This window comes from Hypomesus nipponensis, chromosome 12 (genome assembly GCF_054491055.1).
Source record: "Hypomesus nipponensis isolate SF chromosome 12, ASM5449105v1, whole genome shotgun sequence".
Taxonomy (NCBI): Eukaryota; Metazoa; Chordata; class Actinopteri; order Osmeriformes; family Osmeridae; genus Hypomesus; species Hypomesus nipponensis.
The window spans coordinates 17,137,501-17,150,000 of NC_140372.1; the positions used below are offsets into that span (position 1 = coordinate 17,137,501).

The 12,500-nt window shown below is 47.2% G+C and overlaps 30 non-coding genes and 12 pseudogenes across 30 annotated transcripts in view; all 42 read left to right on the forward strand.

The window, feature by feature from the left end:
* Window positions 1–84: 84 nt before the first annotated feature.
* On the forward strand, window positions 85–203 carry LOC146265590 (5S ribosomal RNA). Its single transcript, XR_014728428.1, has one exon. It is a non-coding gene; the product is annotated as a 5S ribosomal RNA (ribosomal RNA).
* A 176-nt stretch (window positions 204–379) lies between these two features.
* On the forward strand, window positions 380–498 carry LOC146265591 (5S ribosomal RNA). The gene has a single exon (XR_014728823.1). It is a non-coding gene; the product is annotated as a 5S ribosomal RNA (ribosomal RNA).
* Window positions 499–680: 182 nt separating this feature from the next.
* Window positions 681–799, forward strand: LOC146265592 (5S ribosomal RNA). Its single transcript, XR_014728694.1, has one exon. It is a non-coding gene; the product is annotated as a 5S ribosomal RNA (ribosomal RNA).
* A 174-nt stretch (window positions 800–973) lies between these two features.
* On the forward strand, window positions 974–1,092 carry LOC146265593 (5S ribosomal RNA). Its single transcript, XR_014728237.1, has one exon. It is a non-coding gene; the product is annotated as a 5S ribosomal RNA (ribosomal RNA).
* Window positions 1,093–1,264: 172 nt separating this feature from the next.
* Window positions 1,265–1,383, forward strand: LOC146265594 (5S ribosomal RNA). Its single transcript, XR_014727813.1, has one exon. It is a non-coding gene; the product is annotated as a 5S ribosomal RNA (ribosomal RNA).
* A 192-nt stretch (window positions 1,384–1,575) lies between these two features.
* LOC146265595 (5S ribosomal RNA) lies at window positions 1,576–1,694 on the forward strand (annotated as a pseudogene).
* Window positions 1,695–1,878: 184 nt separating this feature from the next.
* Window positions 1,879–1,997, forward strand: LOC146265596 (5S ribosomal RNA). Its single transcript, XR_014726515.1, has one exon. It is a non-coding gene; the product is annotated as a 5S ribosomal RNA (ribosomal RNA).
* Window positions 1,998–2,181: 184 nt separating this feature from the next.
* LOC146265597 (5S ribosomal RNA) lies at window positions 2,182–2,300 on the forward strand. The gene has a single exon (XR_014727814.1). It is a non-coding gene; the product is annotated as a 5S ribosomal RNA (ribosomal RNA).
* Window positions 2,301–2,498: 198 nt separating this feature from the next.
* Window positions 2,499–2,617, forward strand: LOC146265598 (5S ribosomal RNA; annotated as a pseudogene).
* A 182-nt stretch (window positions 2,618–2,799) lies between these two features.
* On the forward strand, window positions 2,800–2,918 carry LOC146265599 (5S ribosomal RNA). Its single transcript, XR_014729329.1, has one exon. It is a non-coding gene; the product is annotated as a 5S ribosomal RNA (ribosomal RNA).
* A 188-nt stretch (window positions 2,919–3,106) lies between these two features.
* LOC146265600 (5S ribosomal RNA) lies at window positions 3,107–3,215 on the forward strand (annotated as a pseudogene).
* A 180-nt stretch (window positions 3,216–3,395) lies between these two features.
* On the forward strand, window positions 3,396–3,514 carry LOC146265601 (5S ribosomal RNA; annotated as a pseudogene).
* A 194-nt stretch (window positions 3,515–3,708) lies between these two features.
* On the forward strand, window positions 3,709–3,827 carry LOC146265602 (5S ribosomal RNA). The gene has a single exon (XR_014726516.1). It is a non-coding gene; the product is annotated as a 5S ribosomal RNA (ribosomal RNA).
* Window positions 3,828–3,999: 172 nt separating this feature from the next.
* Window positions 4,000–4,118, forward strand: LOC146265603 (5S ribosomal RNA). The gene has a single exon (XR_014726517.1). It is a non-coding gene; the product is annotated as a 5S ribosomal RNA (ribosomal RNA).
* A 174-nt stretch (window positions 4,119–4,292) lies between these two features.
* On the forward strand, window positions 4,293–4,411 carry LOC146265604 (5S ribosomal RNA). The gene has a single exon (XR_014726518.1). It is a non-coding gene; the product is annotated as a 5S ribosomal RNA (ribosomal RNA).
* Window positions 4,412–4,581: 170 nt separating this feature from the next.
* Window positions 4,582–4,700, forward strand: LOC146265605 (5S ribosomal RNA). The gene has a single exon (XR_014726519.1). It is a non-coding gene; the product is annotated as a 5S ribosomal RNA (ribosomal RNA).
* A 184-nt stretch (window positions 4,701–4,884) lies between these two features.
* LOC146265606 (5S ribosomal RNA) lies at window positions 4,885–5,003 on the forward strand (annotated as a pseudogene).
* Window positions 5,004–5,193: 190 nt separating this feature from the next.
* On the forward strand, window positions 5,194–5,312 carry LOC146265607 (5S ribosomal RNA; annotated as a pseudogene).
* A 206-nt stretch (window positions 5,313–5,518) lies between these two features.
* On the forward strand, window positions 5,519–5,637 carry LOC146265608 (5S ribosomal RNA). Its single transcript, XR_014726521.1, has one exon. It is a non-coding gene; the product is annotated as a 5S ribosomal RNA (ribosomal RNA).
* Window positions 5,638–5,809: 172 nt separating this feature from the next.
* Window positions 5,810–5,928, forward strand: LOC146265609 (5S ribosomal RNA). Its single transcript, XR_014726522.1, has one exon. It is a non-coding gene; the product is annotated as a 5S ribosomal RNA (ribosomal RNA).
* A 174-nt stretch (window positions 5,929–6,102) lies between these two features.
* Window positions 6,103–6,221, forward strand: LOC146265610 (5S ribosomal RNA). Its single transcript, XR_014728628.1, has one exon. It is a non-coding gene; the product is annotated as a 5S ribosomal RNA (ribosomal RNA).
* Window positions 6,222–6,409: 188 nt separating this feature from the next.
* LOC146265611 (5S ribosomal RNA) lies at window positions 6,410–6,528 on the forward strand (annotated as a pseudogene).
* A 206-nt stretch (window positions 6,529–6,734) lies between these two features.
* Window positions 6,735–6,853, forward strand: LOC146265612 (5S ribosomal RNA). Its single transcript, XR_014727497.1, has one exon. It is a non-coding gene; the product is annotated as a 5S ribosomal RNA (ribosomal RNA).
* A 178-nt stretch (window positions 6,854–7,031) lies between these two features.
* LOC146265613 (5S ribosomal RNA) lies at window positions 7,032–7,150 on the forward strand. Its single transcript, XR_014729185.1, has one exon. It is a non-coding gene; the product is annotated as a 5S ribosomal RNA (ribosomal RNA).
* A 172-nt stretch (window positions 7,151–7,322) lies between these two features.
* Window positions 7,323–7,441, forward strand: LOC146265614 (5S ribosomal RNA). Its single transcript, XR_014726523.1, has one exon. It is a non-coding gene; the product is annotated as a 5S ribosomal RNA (ribosomal RNA).
* A 174-nt stretch (window positions 7,442–7,615) lies between these two features.
* Window positions 7,616–7,734, forward strand: LOC146265615 (5S ribosomal RNA). Its single transcript, XR_014728015.1, has one exon. It is a non-coding gene; the product is annotated as a 5S ribosomal RNA (ribosomal RNA).
* A 190-nt stretch (window positions 7,735–7,924) lies between these two features.
* Window positions 7,925–8,043, forward strand: LOC146265616 (5S ribosomal RNA; annotated as a pseudogene).
* A 186-nt stretch (window positions 8,044–8,229) lies between these two features.
* Window positions 8,230–8,348, forward strand: LOC146265617 (5S ribosomal RNA). Its single transcript, XR_014727815.1, has one exon. It is a non-coding gene; the product is annotated as a 5S ribosomal RNA (ribosomal RNA).
* Window positions 8,349–8,536: 188 nt separating this feature from the next.
* Window positions 8,537–8,655, forward strand: LOC146265618 (5S ribosomal RNA). Its single transcript, XR_014727816.1, has one exon. It is a non-coding gene; the product is annotated as a 5S ribosomal RNA (ribosomal RNA).
* A 182-nt stretch (window positions 8,656–8,837) lies between these two features.
* Window positions 8,838–8,956, forward strand: LOC146265619 (5S ribosomal RNA). Its single transcript, XR_014726524.1, has one exon. It is a non-coding gene; the product is annotated as a 5S ribosomal RNA (ribosomal RNA).
* Window positions 8,957–9,132: 176 nt separating this feature from the next.
* On the forward strand, window positions 9,133–9,251 carry LOC146265620 (5S ribosomal RNA). The gene has a single exon (XR_014726525.1). It is a non-coding gene; the product is annotated as a 5S ribosomal RNA (ribosomal RNA).
* A 172-nt stretch (window positions 9,252–9,423) lies between these two features.
* Window positions 9,424–9,532, forward strand: LOC146265621 (5S ribosomal RNA; annotated as a pseudogene).
* A 182-nt stretch (window positions 9,533–9,714) lies between these two features.
* On the forward strand, window positions 9,715–9,833 carry LOC146265622 (5S ribosomal RNA). Its single transcript, XR_014726526.1, has one exon. It is a non-coding gene; the product is annotated as a 5S ribosomal RNA (ribosomal RNA).
* A 172-nt stretch (window positions 9,834–10,005) lies between these two features.
* Window positions 10,006–10,114, forward strand: LOC146265623 (5S ribosomal RNA; annotated as a pseudogene).
* A 170-nt stretch (window positions 10,115–10,284) lies between these two features.
* On the forward strand, window positions 10,285–10,403 carry LOC146265624 (5S ribosomal RNA). Its single transcript, XR_014726527.1, has one exon. It is a non-coding gene; the product is annotated as a 5S ribosomal RNA (ribosomal RNA).
* Window positions 10,404–10,599: 196 nt separating this feature from the next.
* LOC146265625 (5S ribosomal RNA) lies at window positions 10,600–10,718 on the forward strand (annotated as a pseudogene).
* A 172-nt stretch (window positions 10,719–10,890) lies between these two features.
* LOC146265626 (5S ribosomal RNA) lies at window positions 10,891–11,009 on the forward strand (annotated as a pseudogene).
* Window positions 11,010–11,197: 188 nt separating this feature from the next.
* Window positions 11,198–11,316, forward strand: LOC146265627 (5S ribosomal RNA). The gene has a single exon (XR_014727817.1). It is a non-coding gene; the product is annotated as a 5S ribosomal RNA (ribosomal RNA).
* A 174-nt stretch (window positions 11,317–11,490) lies between these two features.
* Window positions 11,491–11,609, forward strand: LOC146265628 (5S ribosomal RNA). Its single transcript, XR_014726528.1, has one exon. It is a non-coding gene; the product is annotated as a 5S ribosomal RNA (ribosomal RNA).
* A 174-nt stretch (window positions 11,610–11,783) lies between these two features.
* On the forward strand, window positions 11,784–11,902 carry LOC146265629 (5S ribosomal RNA). Its single transcript, XR_014728016.1, has one exon. It is a non-coding gene; the product is annotated as a 5S ribosomal RNA (ribosomal RNA).
* Window positions 11,903–12,102: 200 nt separating this feature from the next.
* LOC146265630 (5S ribosomal RNA) lies at window positions 12,103–12,221 on the forward strand. The gene has a single exon (XR_014727819.1). It is a non-coding gene; the product is annotated as a 5S ribosomal RNA (ribosomal RNA).
* A 184-nt stretch (window positions 12,222–12,405) lies between these two features.
* Window positions 12,406–12,500, forward strand: part of LOC146265631 (5S ribosomal RNA) — a 119-nt gene continuing 24 nt past the window's right edge. Inside the window, exon 1 of the ribosomal RNA XR_014726529.1 lies at window positions 12,406–12,500. This exon is cut by the window's right edge and continues 24 nt beyond it. This is a non-coding gene — a ribosomal RNA (5S ribosomal RNA).

Sequence of the window (12,500 nt, forward strand, 5' to 3'; positions counted from 1 at the left end):
GAGAGAGAGAGAGAGAGAGACTACCTTGCATTGTCAATTGCTAAATCTGTATATGGATAAGTAGCCTATGGTTGTCAACTTATTTCGTACGGCCATACCAGCCTGGCAACGCCCGATCTCGTCTGATCTCGGAAGCTAAGCAGGGTCGGGCCTGGTTAGTACTTGGATGGGAGACCGCCTGGGAATACCAGGTACTGTATGCTCTTTTGCTCATTCACTTAGAAACTGACATCTTGCAATATGCACAAGTAGTCCTTCATGAAAGGGGCTGGAAGCTGTTTTCATTTTGACACGAGAGAGAGAGAGAGAGAGAGACTACCTTGCATTGTCAATTGCTAAATCTGTATATGGATAAGTAGCCTATGGTTGTCAACTTATTTTGTACGGCCATACCAGCCTGGCAACGCCCGATCTCTTCTGATCTCGGAAGCTAAGCAGGGTCGGGCCTGGTTAGTACTTGGATGGGAGACCGCCTGGGAATACCAGGTGCTGTATGCTCTTTTGCTCATTCACTTAGAAACTGACATCTTGCAATATGCACAAGTAGTCCTTCATGAAAGGGGCTGGAAGCTGTTTTCATTTTGACACGAGAGAGAGAGAGAGAGAGAGAGAGAGACTACCTTGCATTGTCAATTGCTAAATCTGTATATGGATAAGTAGCCTATGGTTGTCAACTTATTTCGTACGGCCATACCAGCCTGGCAACGCCCGATCTCGTCTGATCTCGGAAGCTAAGCAGGGTCGGGCCTGGTTGGTACTTGGATGGGAGACCGCCTGGGAATACCAGGTGCTGTATGCTCTTTTGCTCATTCACTTAGAAACTGAAATCTTGCAATATGCACAAGTAGTCCTTCATGAAAGGGGCTGGAAGCTGTTTTCATTTTGACACGAGAGAGAGAGAGAGAGAGACCACCTTGCATTGTCAATTGCTAAATCTGTATATGGATAAGTAGCCTATGGTTGTCAACTTATTTTGTACGGCCATACCAGCCTGGCAACGCCCGATCTCGTCTGATCTCGGAAGCTAAGCAGGGTCGGGCCTGGTTAGTACTTGGATGGGAGACCGCCTGGGAATACCAGGTGCTGTATGCTCTTTTGCTCATTCACTTAGAAACTGACATCTTGCAATATGCACAAGTAGTCCTTCATGAAAGGGGCTGGAAGCTGTTTTCATTTTGACACGAGAGAGAGAGAGAGAGACCACCTTGCATTGTCAATTGCTAAATCTGTATATGGATAAGTAGCCTATGGTTGTCAACTTATTTCGTACGGCCATACCAGCCTGGCAACGCCCGATCACGTCTGATCTCGGAAGCTAAGCAGGGTCGGGCCTGGTTAGTACTTGGATGGGAGACCGCCTGGGAATACCAGGTGCTGTATGCTCTTTTGCTCATTCACTTAGAAACTGACATCTTGCAATATGCACAAGTAGTCCTTCATGAAAGGGGCTGGAAGCTGTTTTCATTTTGACACGAGAGAGAGAGAGAGAGAGAGAGAGAGAGAGAGAGAGACCACCTTGCATTGTCAATTGCTAAATCTGTATATGGATAAGTAGCCTATGGTTGTCAACTTATTTCGTACGGCCATACCAGCCTGGCAACGCCAGATCACGTCTGATCTCGGAAGCTAAGCAGGGTCGGGCCTGGTTAGTACTTGGATGGGAGACCGCCTGGGAATACCAGGTGCTGTATGCTCTTTTGCTCATTCACTTAGAAACTGACATCTTGCAATATGCACAAGTAGTCCTTCATGAAAGGGGCTGGAAGCTGTTTTCATTTTGACACGAGAGAGAGAGAGAGAGAGAGAGAGAGAGACTACCTTGCATTGTCAATTGCTAAATCTGTATATGGATAAGTAGCCTATGGTTGTCAACTTATTTCGTACGGCCATACCAGCCTGGCAACGCCCGATCTCGTCTGATCTCGGAAGCTAAGCAGGGTCGGGCCTGGTTAGTACTTGGATGGGAGACCGCCTGGGAATACCAGGTGCTGTATGCTCTTTTGCTCATTCACTTAGAAACTGACATCTTGCAATATGCACAAGTAGTCCTTCATGAAAGGGGCTGGAAGCTGTTTTCATTTTGACACGAGAGAGAGAGAGAGAGAGAGAGAGAGAGACCACCTTGCATTGTGAATTGCTAAATCTGTATATGGATAAGTAGCCTATGGTTGTCAACTTATTTCGTACGGCCATACCAGCCTGGCAACGCCCGATCACGTCTGATCTCGGAAGCTAAGCAGGGTCGGGCCTGGTTAGTACTTGGATGGGAGACCGCCTGGGAATACCAGGTGCTGTATGCTCTTTTGCTCATTCACTTAGAAACTGACATCTTGCAATATGCACAAGTAGTCCTTCATGAAAGGGGCTGGAAGCTGTTTTCATTTTGACACGAGAGAGAGAGAGAGAGAGAGAGAGAGAGAGAGAGAGAGAGAGACCACCTTGCATTGTCAATTGCTAAATCTGTATATGGATAAGTAGCCTATGGTTGTCAACTTATTTCGTACGGCCATACCAGCCTGGCAACGCCCGATCACGTCTGATCTCGCAAGCTAAGCAGGGTCGGGCCTGGTTAGTACTTGGATGGGAGACCGCCTGGGAATACCAGGTGCTGTATGCTCTTTTGCTCATTCACTTAGAAACTGACATCTTGCAATATGCACAAGTAGTCCTTCATGAAAGGGGCTGGAAGCTGTTTTCATTTTGACACGAGAGAGAGAGAGAGAGAGAGAGAGAGACTACCTTGCATTGTCAATTGCTAAATCTGTATATGGATAAGTAGCCTATGGTTGTCAACTTATTTCGTACGGCCATACCAGCCTGGCAACGCCCGATCTCGTCTGATCTCGGAAGCTGAGCAGGGTCGGGCCTGGTTAGTACTTGGATGGGAGACCGCCTGGGAATACCAGGTGCTGTATGCTCTTTTGCTCATTCACTTAGAAACTGACATCTTGCAATATGCACAAGTAGTCCTTCATGAAAGGGGCTGGAAGCTGTTTTCATTTTGACACGAGAGAGAGAGAGAGAGAGAGAGAGAGAGAGAGACTACCTTGCATTGTCAATTGCTAAATCTGTATATGGATAAGTAGCCTATGGTTGTCAACTTATTTCGTACGGCCATACCAGCCTGGCAACGCCTGATCTCGGAAGCTAAGCAGGGTCGGGCCTGGTTAGTACTTGGATGGGAGACCGCCTGGGAATACCAGGTGCTGTATGCTCTTTTGCTCATTCACTTAGAAACTGACATCTTGCAATATGCACAAGTAGTCCTTCATGAAAGGGGCTGGAAGCTGTTTTCATTTTGACACGAGAGAGAGAGAGAGAGAGAGAGAGACCACCTTGCATTGTCAATTGCTAAATCTGTATATGGATAAGTAGCCTATGGTTGTCAACTTATTTCGTACGGCCATACCAGCCTGGCAACGCCCGATCACGTCTGATCTCGTAAGCTAAGCAGGGTCGGGCCTGGTTAGTACTTGGATGGGAGACCGCCTGGGAATACCAGGTGCTGTATGCTCTTTTGCTCATTCACTTAGAAACTGACATCTTGCAATATGCACAAGTAGTCCTTCATGAAAGGGGCTGGAAGCTGTTTTCATTTTGACACGAGAGAGAGAGAGAGAGAGAGAGAGAGAGAGAGAGAGAGACTACCTTGTATTGTCAATTGCTAAATCTGTATATGGATAAGTAGCCTATGGTTGTCAACTTATTTCGTACGGCCATACCAGCCTGGCAACGCCCGATCTCGTCTGATCTCGGAAGCTAAGCAGGGTCGGGCCTGGTTAGTACTTGGATGGGAGACCGCCTGGGAATACCAGGTGCTGTATGCTCTTTTGCTCATTCACTTAGAAACTGAAATCTTGCAATATGCACAAGTAGTCCTTCATGAAAGGGGCTGGAAGCTGTTTTCATTTTGACACGAGAGAGAGAGAGAGAGACCACCTTGCATTGTCAATTGCTAAATCTGTATATGGATAAGTAGCCTATGGTTGTCAACTTATTTCGTACGGCCATACCAGCCTGGCAACGCCCGATCTCGTCTGATCTCGGAAGCTAAGCAGGGTCGGGCCTGGTTAGTACTTGGATGGGAGACCGCCTGGGAATACCAGGTGCTGTATGCTCTTTTGCTCATTCACTTAGAAACTGACATCTTGCAATATGCACAAGTAGTCCTTCATGAAAGGGGCTGGAAGCTGTTTTCATTTTGACACGAGAGAGAGAGAGAGAGAGACCACCTTGCATTGTCAATTGCTAAATCTGTATATGGATAAGTAGCCTATGGTTGTCAACTTATTTCGTACGGCCATACCAGCCTGGCAACGCCCGATCTCGTCTGATCTCGGAAGCTAAGCAGGGTCGGGCCTGGTTAGTACTTGGATGGGAGACCGCCTGGGAATACCAGGTGCTGTATGCTCTTTTGCTCATTCACTTAGAAACTGACATCTTGCAATATGCACAAGTAGTCCTTCATGAAAGGGGCTGGAAGCTGTTTTCATTTTGACACGAGAGAGAGAGAGAGACTACCTTGCATTGTCAATTGCTAAATCTGTATATGGATAAGTAGCCTATGGTTGTCAACTTATTTCGTACGGCCATACCAGCCTGGCAACGCCCGATCTCGTCTGATCTCGGAAGCTAAGCAGGGTCGGGCCTGGTTAGTACTTGGATGGGAGACCGCCTGGGAATACCAGGTGCTGTATGCTCTTTTGCTCATTCACTTAGAAACTGAAATCTTGCAATATGCACAAGTAGTCCTTCATGAAAGGGGCTGGAAACTGTTTTCATTTTGACACGAGAGAGAGAGAGAGAGAGAGAGAGAGAGACCACCTTGCATTGTCAAATGCCAAATCTGTATATGGATAAGTAGCCTATGGTTGTCAACTTATTTCGTACGGCCATACCAGCCTGGCAACGCCCGATCACGTCTGATCTCGTAAGCTAAGCAGGGTCGGGCCTGGTTAGTACTTGGATGGGAGACCGCCTGGGAATACCAGGTGCTGTATGCTCTTTTGCTCATTCACTTAGAAACTGACATCTTGCAATATGCACAAGTAGTCCTTCATGAAAGGGGCTGGAAGCTGTTTTCATTTTGACACGAGAGAGAGAGAGAGAGAGAGAGAGAGAGAGAGAGACTACCTTGCATTGTCAATTGCTAAATCTGTATATGGATAAGTAGCCTATGGTTGTCAACTTATTTCGTACGGCCATACCAGCCTGGCAACGCCCGCTCTCGTCTGATCTCGGAAGCTAAGCAGGGTCGGGCCTGGTTAGTACTTGGATGGGAGACCGCCTGGGAATACCAGGTGCTGTATGCTCTTTTGCTCATTCACTTAGAAACTGACATCTTGCAATATGCACAAGTAGTCCTTCATGAAAGGGGCTGGAAGCTGTTTTCATTTTGACACGAGAGAGAGAGAGAGAGAGAGAGAGAGAGAGAGAGAGAGAGAGAGAGAGAGACCACCTTGCATTGTCAATTGCTAAATCTGTATATGGATAAGTAGCCTATGGTTGTCAACTTATTTCGTACGGCCATACCAGCCTGGCAACGCCCGATCTCGTCTGATCTCGGAAGCTAAGCAGGGTCGGGCCTGGTTAGTACTTGGATGGGAGACCGCCTGGGAATACCAGGTGCTGTATGCTCTTTTGCTCATTCACTTAGAAACTGAAATCTTGCAATATGCACAAGTAGTCCTTCATGAAAGGGGCTGGAAGCTGTTTTCATTTTGACACGAGAGAGAGAGAGAGAGACCACCTTGCATTGTCAATTGCTAAATCTGTATATGGATAAGTAGCCTATGGTTGTCAACTTATTTCGTACGGCCATACCAGCCTGGCAACGCCCGATCTCGTCTGATCTCGGAAGCTAAGCAGGGTCGGGCCTGGTTAGTACTTGGATGGGAGACCGCCTGGGAATACCAGGTGCTGTATGCTCTTTTGCTCATTAACTTAGAAACTGACATCTTGCAATATGCACAAGTAGTCCTTCATGAAAGGGGCTGGAAGCTGTTTTCATTTTGACACGAGAGAGAGAGAGAGAGAGACCACCTTGCATTGTCAATTGCTAAATCTGTATATGGATAAGTAGCCTATGGTTGTCAACTTATTTCGTACGGCCATACCAGCCTGGCCTCGCCCGATCTCGTCTGATCTCGGAAGCTAAGCAGGGTCGGGCCTGGTTAGTACTTGGATGGGAGACCGCCTGGGAATACCAGGTGCTGTATGCTCTTTTGCTCATTCACTAAGAAACTGACATCTTGCAATATGCACAAGTAGTCCTTCATGAAAGGGGCTGGAAGCTGTTTTCATTTTGACACGAGAGAGAGAGAGAGAGAGAGAGAGAGAGAGAGACTACCTTGCATTGTCAATTGCTAAATCTGTATATGGATAAGTAGCCTATGGTTGTCAACTTATTTCGTACGGCCATACCAGCCTGGCAACGCCCGATCACGTCTGATCTCGGAAGCTAAGCAGGGTCGGGCCTGGTTAGTACTTGGATGGGAGACCGCCTTGTAATACCAGGTGCTGTATGCTCTTTTGCTCATTCACTTAGAAACTGACATCTTGCAATATGCACAAGTAGTCCTTCATGAAAGGGGCTGGAAGCTGTTTTCATTTTGACACGAGAGAGAGAGAGAGAGAGAGAGAGAGAGAGAGAGAGAGAGAGAGAGAGAGACCACCTTGCATTGTCAATTGCTAAATCTGTATATGGATAAGTAGCCTATGGTTGTCAACTTATTTCGTACGGCCATACCAGCCTGGCAACGCCCGATCACGTCTGATCTCGGAAGCTAAGCAGGGTCGGGCCTGGTTAGTACTTGGATGGGAGACCGCCTGGGAATACCAGGTGCCGTATGCTCTTTTGCTCATTCACTTAGAAACTGAAATCTTGCAATATGCACAAGTAGTCCTTCATGAAAGGGGCTGGAAGCTGTTTTCATTTTGACACGAGAGAGAGAGAGAGAGAGAGAGACCACCTTGCATTGTCAATTGCTAAATCTGTATATGGATAAGTAGCCTATGGTTGTCAACTTATTTCGTACGGCCATACCAGCCTGGCAACGCCCGATCTCGTCTGATCTCGGAAGCTAAGCAGGGTCGGGCCTGGTTAGTACTTGGATGGGAGACCGCCTGGGTATACCAGGTGCTGTATGCTCTTTTGCTCATTCACTTAGAAACTGAAATCTTGCAATATGCACAAGTAGTCCTTCATGAAAGGGGCTGGAAGCTGTTTTCATTTTGACACGAGAGAGAGAGAGAGAGACCACCTTGCATTGTCAATTGCTAAATCTGTATATGGATAAGTAGCCTATGGTTGTCAACTTATTTCGTACGGCCATACCAGCCTGGCAACGCCCGATCTCGTCTGATCTCGGAAGCTAAGCAGGGTCGGGCCTGGTTAGTACTTGGATGGGAGACCGCCTGGGAATACCAGGTGCTGTATGCTCTTTTGCTCATTAACTTAGAAACTGACATCTTGCAATATGCACAAGTAGTCCTTCATGAAAGGGGCTGGAAGCTGTTTTCATTTTGACACGAGAGAGAGAGAGAGAGAGACCACCTTGCATTGTCAATTGCTAAATCTGTATATGGATAAGTAGCCTATGGTTGTCAACTTATTTCGTACGGCCATACCAGCCTGGCCACGCCCGATCTCGTCTGATCTCGGAAGCTAAGCAGGGTCGGGCCTGGTTAGTACTTGGATGGGAGACCGCCTGGGAATACCAGGTGCTGTATGCTCTTTTGCTCATTCACTTAGAAACTGACATCTTGCAATATGCACAAGTAGTCCTTCATGAAAGGGGCTGGAAGCTGTTTTCATTTTGACACGAGAGAGAGAGAGAGAGAGAGAGAGAGAGAGAGAGACTACCTTGCATTGTCAATTGCTAAATCTGTATATGGATAAGTAGCCTATGGTTGTCAACTTATTTCGTACGGCCATACCAGCCTGGCAACGCCCGATCACGTCTGATCTCGGAAGCTAAGCAGGGTCGGGCCTGGTTAGTACTTGGATGGGAGACCGCCTGGTAATACCAGGTGCTGTATGCTCTTTTGCTCATTCACTTAGAAACTGACATCTTGCAATATGCACAAGTAGTCCTTCATGAAAGGGGCTGGAAGCTGTTTTCATTTTGACACGAGAGAGAGAGAGAGAGAGAGAGAGAGAGAGACCACCTTGCATTGTCAATTGCTAAATCTGTATATGGATAAGTAGCCTATGGTTGTCAACTTATTTCGTACGGCCATACCAGCCTGGCAACGCCCGATCACGTCTGATCTCGGAAGCTAAGCAGGGTCGGGCCTGGTTAGTACTTGGATGGGAGACCGCCTGGGAATACCAGGTGCTGTATGCTCTTTTGCTCATTCACTTAGAAACTGACATCTTGCAATATGCACAAGTAGTCCTTCATGAAAGGGGCTGGAAGCTGTTTTCATTTTGACACGAGAGAGAGAGAGAGAGAGAGAGAGAGAGAGAGACCACCTTGCATTGTCAATTGCTAAATCTGTATATGGATAAGTAGCCTATGGTTGTCAACTTATTTCGTACGGCCATACCAGCCTGGCAACGCCCGATCACGTCTGATCTCGGAAGCTAAGCAGGGTCGGGCCTGGTTAGTACTTGGATGGGAGACCGCCTGGGAATACCAGGTGCTGTATGCTCTTTTGCTCATTCACATAGAAACTGACATCTTGCAATATGCACAAGTAGTCCTTCATGAAAGGGGCTGGAAGCTGTTTTCATTTTGACACGAGAGAGAGAGAGAGAGAGAGAGAGAGACTACCTTGCATTGTCAATTGCTAAATCTGTATATGGATAAGTAGCCTATGGTTGTCAACTTATTTCGTACGGCCATACCAGCCTGGCAACGCCCGATCTCGTCTGATCTCGGAAGCTAAGCAGGGTCGGGCCTGGTTAGTACTTGGATGGGAGACCGCCTGGGAATACCAGGTGCTGTATGCTCTTGTGCTCATTCACTTAGAAACTGAAATCTTGCAATATGCACAAGTAGTCCTTCATGAAAGGGGCTGGAAGCTGTTTTCATTTTGACACGAGAGAGAGAGAGAGAGAGAGACTACCTTGCATTTTCAATTGCTAAATCTGTATATGGATAAGTAGCCTATGGTTGTCAACTTATTTCGTACGGCCATACCAGCCTGGCAACGCCCGATCTCGTCTGATCTCGGAAGCTAAGCAGGGTCGGGCCTGGTTAGTACTTGGATGGGAGACCGCCTGGGAATACCAGGTGCTGTATGCTCTTTTGCTCATTCACTTAGAAACTGACATCTTGCAATATGCACAAGTAGTCCTTCATGAAAGGGGCTGGAAGCTGTTTTCATTTTGACACGAGAGAGAGAGAGAGAGACTACCTTGCATTGTCAATTGCTAAATCTGTATATGGATAAGTAGCCTATGGTTGTCAACTTATTTAGTACGGCCATACCAGCCTGGCAACGCCTGATCTCGGAAGCTAAGCAGGGTCGGGCCTGGTTAGTACTTGGATGGGAGACCGCCTGGGAATACCAGGTGCTGTATGCTCTTTTGCTCATTCACTTAGAAACTGACATCTTGCAATATGCACAAGTAGTCCTTCATGAAAGGGGCTGGAAGCTGTTTTCATTTTGACACGAGAGAGAGAGAGAGAGAGAGAGAGAGACTACCTTGTATTGTCAATTGCTAAATCTGTATATGGATAAGTAGCCTATGGTTGTCAACTTATTTCGTACGGCCATACCAGCCTGGCAACGCCCGATCTCGTCTGATCTCGGAAGCTAAGCAGGGTCGGGCCTGGTTAGTACTTGGATGGGAGACCGCCTGGGAATACCAGGTGCTGTATGCTCTTTTGCTCATTCACTTAGAAACTGACATCTTGCAATATGCACAAGTAGTCCTTCATGAAAGGGGCTGGAAGCTGTTTTCATTTTGACACGAGAGAGAGAGAGAGAGACCACCTTGCATTGTCAATTGCTAAATCTGTATATGGATAAGTAGCCTATGGTTGTCAACTTATTTCGTACGGCCATACCAGCCTGGCAACGCCTGATCTCGGAAGCTAAGCAGGGTCGGGCCTGGTTAGTACTTGGATGGGAGACCGCCTGGGAATACCAGGTGCTGTATGCTCTTTTGCTCATTCACTTAGAAACTGACATCTTGCAATATGCACAAGTAGTCCTTCATGAAAGGGGCTGGAAGCTGTTTTCATTTTGACACGAGAGAGAGAGAGAGACTACCTTGCATTGTCAATTGCTAAATCTGTATATGGATAAGTAGCCTATGGTTGTCAACTTATTTCGTACGGCCATACCAGCCTGGCAACGCCCGATCTCGTCTGATCTCGGAAGCTAAGCAGGGTCGGGCCTGGTTAGTACTTGGATGGGAGACCGCCTGGGAATACCAGGTGCTGTATGCTCTTTTGCTCATTCACTTAGAAACTGACATCTTGCAATATGCACAAGTAGTCCTTCATGAAAGGGGCTGGAAACTGTTTTCATTTTGACACGAGAGAGAGAGAGAGAGAGAGAGAGAGAGAGAGAGAGAGAGACCACCTTGCATTGTCAAATGCCAAATCTGTATATGGATAAGTAGCCTATGGTTGTCAACTTATTTCGTACGGCCATACCAGCCTGGCAACGCCCGATCACGTCTGATCTCGTAAGCTAAGCAGGGTTGGGCCTGGTTAGTACTTGGATGGGAGACCGCCTGGGAATACCAGGTGCTGTATGCTCTTTTGCTCATTCACTTAGAAACTGACATCTTGCAATATGCACAAGTAGTCCTTCATGAAAGGGGCTGGAAGCTGTTTTCATTTTGACACGAGAGAGAGAGAGAGAGACCACCTTGCATTGTCAATTGCTAAATCTGTATATGGATAAGTAGCCTATGGTTGTCAACTTATTTCGTACGGCCATACCAGCCTGGCAACGCCCGCTCTCGTCTGATCTCGGAAGCTAAGCAGGGTCGGGCCTGGTTAGTACTTGGATGGGAGACCGCCTGGGAATACCAGGTGCTGTATGCTCTTTTGCTCATTCACTTAGAAACTGACATCTTGCAATATGCACAAGTAGTCCTTCATGAAAGGGGCTGGAAGCTGTTTTCATTTTGACACGAGAGAGAGAGAGAGAGAGAGAGAGAGAGAGAGACCACCTTGCATTGTCAATTGCTAAATCTGTATATGGATAAGTAGCCTATGGTTGTCAACTTATTTCGTACGGCCATACCAGCCTGGCAACGCCCGATCACGTCTGATCTCGGAAGCTAAGCAGGGTCGGGCCTGGTTAGTACTTGGATGGGAGACCGCCTGGGAATACCAGGTGCTGTATGCTCTTTTGCTCATTCACATAGAAACTGACATCTTGCAATATGCACAAGTAGTCCTTCATGAAAGGGGCTGGAAGCTGTTTTCATTTTGACACGAGAGAGAGAGAGAGAGAGACCACCTTGCATTGTCAATTGCTAAATCTGTATATGGATAAGTAGCCTATGGTTGTCAACTTATTTCGTACGGCCATACCAGCCTGGCAACGCCCGATCTCGTCTGATCTCGGAAGCTAAGCAGGGTCGGGCCTGGTTAGTACTTGGATGGGAGACCGCCTGGGAATACCAGGTGCTGTATGCTCTTTTGCTCATTCACTTAGAAACTGAAATCTTGCAATATGCACAAGTAGTCCTTCATGAAAGGGGCTGGAAGCTGTTTTCATTTTGACACGAGAGAGAGAGAGAGAGAGACCACCTTGCATTGTCAATTGCTAAATCTGTATATGGATAAGTAGCCTATGGTTGTCAACTTATTTCGTACGGCCATACCAGCCTGGCCACGCCCGATCTCGTCTGATCTCGGAAGCTAAGCAGGGTCGGGCCTGGTTAGTACTTGGATGGGAGACCGCCTGGGAATACCAGGTGCTGTATGCTCTTTTGCTCATTCACTTAGAAACTGACATCTTGCAATATGCACAAGTAGTCCTTCATGAAAGGGGCTGGAAGCTGTTTTCATTTTGACACGAGAGAGAGAGAGAGAGAGAGAGAGAGAGAGAGAGATAGAGAGAGACTACCTTGCATTGTCAATTGCTAAATCTGTATATGGATAAGTAGCCTATGGTTGTCAACTTATTTCGTACGGCCATACCAGCCTGGCAACGCCCGATCACGTCTGATCTCGGAAGCTAAGCAGGGTCGGGCCTGGTTAGTACTTGGATGGGAGACCGCCTGGGAATACCAGGTGCTGTATGCTCTTTTGCTCATTCACTTAGAAACTGACATCTTGCAATATGCACAAGTAGTCCTTCATGAAAGGGGCTGGAAGCTGTTTTCATTTTGACACGAGAGAGAGAGAGAGAGAGAGAGAGAGAGACTACCTTGCATTGTCAATTGCTAAATCTGTATATGGATAAGTAGCCTATGGTTGTCAACTTATTTCGTACGGCCATACCAGCCTGGCAACGCCCGATCTCGTCTGATCTCGGAAGCTAAGCAGGGTCGGGCCTGGTTAGTACTTGGATGGGAGACCGCC